Source organism: Hydra vulgaris, chromosome 09 (assembly GCF_038396675.1).
Source record: "Hydra vulgaris chromosome 09, alternate assembly HydraT2T_AEP".
In the NCBI taxonomy this organism is placed as follows: domain Eukaryota; kingdom Metazoa; phylum Cnidaria; class Hydrozoa; order Anthoathecata; family Hydridae; genus Hydra; species Hydra vulgaris.
Genome location: NC_088928.1, coordinates 11,391,333 through 11,395,736, shown reverse-complemented (window position 1 = coordinate 11,395,736; position 4,404 = coordinate 11,391,333).

Sequence of the window (4,404 nt, the reverse complement as noted above, 5' to 3'; positions counted from 1 at the left end):
TTTTTGTAACTGTCGTGGGCAAAATTGTTTTGCAAAGTGATAAGTTTAAAAAGAGAGATGCAAAGTTGTTTTTTGTATTATTGCATTCAAGACCATCTTCTCCTTGGAACAAAGAAATTGGTGATGGAAGAAAACCAGTTGGAATAAGATGAAACAGTGAGCTGCGACGATGACCACAGCATTTTTGATCATTACATTTTACAATTTGAAGGAAGTATTGACTTTCTCTGGCATGTTTAGCATCCCACTCTGCTCCAAATTGTTTTAAATGTACACATTTTTCACTGTTTGGTTTTATATACTCGGCTTTAGTTTCAAATCCATCAATGACTGTGCTAGACCAAATTTGTGCAAGAACTTCACTTGCTTTGGCAAAGTTTTCCTTCTCCATAACTTTGTCTGTTGTTTCTCCTCTTGAATTAAAATGGCTTCCAAAATGATCAAATGGAAGTATAATTCCTGCTAGGTCATGGCTTAGCAGAGCCATACTTCTCTCAACCCTGTTAAAGGCACTTCTTCCAGGAGCATTAGTGGCCACAAACATTGCATCAAGATCATGCTCTTTGAAATAAGTCTTGGCACAATGAATTGTTTTTTCATATCTTGGATTTTCATCTGGCCCACCATCAACAGTTATAATCATGATTGGTTTGCTAACTCCATCTTCAGTAAATAAGCTGCTTTTAAATGCAGGAAGATGGTTTATTCTGTTCATGTCTTCTAAGTGACTAAGTGCTGTTGATGAATCATGTTTTGCATTTCTGATTGCTATGTATGTTGGGCCAGAGTATGTGACTGCTTGTTTTTCCATGCAATCCTTTTTAATTTCTATGGCTGCAATTACTGAAGGAATAAGTTTGTGTTGAGAGGCAATTACAAAATCATGATCAGCTAAAGTTACCTTGTACTCAATATGCATCATCATTGGTGCTTGTTTGCTTGCAGCTGTCAATCCAATTGGAACCCTAGCTTTATCATCCTGAGAGTGAAACGTCACTTCTTTAGGACCCAAGACTGCCGCAAGTTCTTCAAGGGCACTAATGGATGATTTGGCAAATTTTGTGTCTGCATGATAGTTATGCTCAGAATTTTGTGCTCTTATTAACCGGACAGGTGCAGTTTTAACATGTCTTTTTCCTTCTGTGCTAAATGATCTGCTTAGAAGTAATCTTAAGTAAACTCCTGATCTCGAGAGATTTTAACCATGATTTTTCAATTCCTCAACCAAGTCATTTAATGTTTTTACAGTTCGAACCATTTCAGTTCTTCTCCTATCATCAGAAGCAGACCCTTTCATGGCAATATCTACAATTGCTTTTATTAAACTGTCCTGATCATCGCTAGCGGTCGACCTTTTGATACTGAATTTTTAATTCCACACAACTTTTTTCTAATATCTGGATCTCATACTTCTATAGCTTTTTTTCTTTTTAGTCTGGTTGCTGTTTGGCGTTCAGTGGCTTTTTGACGAAGTACAAGATCTCGGTTTTTTTCTACTAAAAGTTTTTGCTTTTGCCCTAGTATTTGGTAGTCTTCTTGTGACAACAAGTTGCAATTTCTGTTTTCAGTGAGATATGCAATATCTTTTTGTGAAATAAAAATTTCATTTTTTAACTGATCTTGTTTCGGGGCTTGTTTTGTTACAACTTTTGAGAAATTGGAATTTTCTTTTTCACACTCTTCACTTGTTGTAATTGATGGGGTCGCGTCAGTCACACCATCAAAAGTGATTTTAGATTCAACCGCACTCTTTTTTGGTGTATTCGGTACTTGGTTCGGTAATTTTGTCCAGTAAGATAAAATACCAACTTTATTTCGGAGTTCAATTTGTTTTAGCTCTTTTAACTTTTTTTCAACTTCTACATTTAATTCGGATAATGTTTTGCTCTTTGTTTTAATCTCAGACCAGATTTTATTTGTTTCTTCTTGAGACTTTTGCTTTGGTTTGTTTGCAAACGCTTTCAAATATCCCTCATAAATAGATTTGTAAAGTTTTTCTTTTTCACTAGACATTTTTAATCTATAACAACATCAACAACAAGAAATTAAATTTCCTTACAACCATTACGTTAAATAAGTATATAGTATAGATATTATTAATAATAACATTATTAATAGTACAACTATTTAGTACTAGTACTAAAATTTTATATCATAGTAACTAAATAACTTAACATATAATAAAAATGATAACGTAACTAAAGTAGTTCGACAAATTCATTAGAGTGACACAAAACATTAAAAGTAATAATAACAATAACATTAAAAATTAAAGTATTGCAAAACTTAAACATTTATAGATCAGATGACGATCAAGAATAATATTTATGTTTAAAGATCAAATTTTAAACAACTATTAATACTAAAATTTTTAGTATATTAATACAAATAGTCGTTAAAAAATAAAATTAGATTTTTAACGGTAAAATAAATTGCTTTTAAATAATCGCCCACTATCTGGTTTTTCTTTGTTTGTAGAATCAAAATTTCTTTTTATGTCTGCAATTACCACAAGTAACTTGAAAAAAAGCTAATTTAATTTTTTTATTTTCATTTGTTATGACTCCGTTAAACAATAAACAATAAACGCTTGTGAAGACATTGCGTAGCATTTTTCTTGAAAATTTTCGTATTGTATATAATTATCTCCGAGTTCGCAATTTTAAAAAAGTACGCAGTGATAAAAAATTTGATTTAAAAAGTTATTTATCACGTCACACTGTAGCAAATCACCCCCCCCTCCCCCATGTGATATTTTGTGACACTTTCCAATACCCCTCCCCCCCCCTAAGACTGTCACGTATTATTTGAACAGCCCCTTTCTTTATTCTGTGTTAATTAACTCAGATTAAAGATTAATTAATCTGTGTTTTTTAAATCTGCGTTTGTTTTAATTTTTAACAGAAAAATTAGAAATGAAAGAACTAAAAGTTTTTTAGTTTTTTTTCTGATTTAAAATTTTTATTTACATAGTATAAAATAATCTTTGAAGTATGCCTGTTTCAATAGTATGATTGATCCATCAGTTTGATAAACCTCAAGTACTTTATTTTACTTATATGAGGAAAACAGCCATATTTTCCTTAAATGAGCTGAAACAACAACAAAAAGCAATATATTTACCAGATATATAGATATATTACATAAGCATGTTAATGTTATAAATTGTTATAAAAGCATGTTATAAATTATAAAAAATGTATATACAGTCTACACTCTGGGTGGTTCACTCTCATATAGCCTAGCTAAATCGAGGAGAGCAACCATAAACAAAACAAAACATAAACTAGCCAAATAAAATAAACAATACACACACAGAAGGTTGCTATTAGTCGACACTCATATTTATATCTTATATATCTTCTATGGTCATATATTTTTTATCACCAGTGATACAATTGTTGTTTCTATTTATCTTGAGAAAGCAATTAGTATTTTAATTTTGTTTTGAAGACATATTTTTTTAATGTTGTAAAAAGGGATTGTTTTTGATTTATTTTAAAATTGATTCCAGTTCATTAATGCAGAGTATTTAAAGGAATGTTTACCGTATGATTTTGTATTAAATGTTTGCACACTCAGTGCACCTCTACAAGATTTTCTTGTGAGTTGACAGCTAGTTGCACCGCAACGAGTAAACCATTTATTAAATATTTGAGGTAGCTTTTTGTTTAGGCAGCTGTGAATAAATAATCAATTTTCAATTTTGATTATATCATGTAATTTGAAAAATTTGTAGTGCGTTAAAAAATGTGAATGTATAGGTATTTTTTGGTAGAAATTCAATAACTCTGACTGCTTTTTTCTGCATAATAAATAGGTGATTCACTTATGTTTTGATTCCATGATAGAAAACAATATGTGAGGTGAATGTGAAATAAAGCTAAGCTAACAAAAATAGATTTTAAAGTTTTTTGTTGTATGAAACGTCTTAGCTTCGACAGAATAGCAAGGGATGTGTTCAACTTATTAGAGATATCATTGTCCAAAGTCCAGATTAAGCTATTGTCTAGCTTTATAACCAAGAGGACTACAGTGGGGTGTTGGTTTGGTTTTAAACAGTTGCACAATCGATAATGCTTTAACAATGCTAAAGTTGCGTTGCCATGCAGATGAGTACTTTTTAAATCGCTTGGGTACTTCAGAAGCAGAAATAGAGCTTAAAAAAGCAATGAGAGATTTAAATGATAATGATGACAATCATAGCCGTCAAGAGAAATTTCAGAAAGCGTGCTCTGATCATTGAAAATTAAAAATGAAAATTTAGTAAATCTTTTAAAAGTCAAAACTATTTAAATCTTGTAAAAGTTAAAGTTAGGAAAGTGTATAAAAAACAATGTTAAACACTGTTTCATAATAGAGCTTTGCGAGCCTTTCGACTCGCAAACAAATAATTAACTTCTT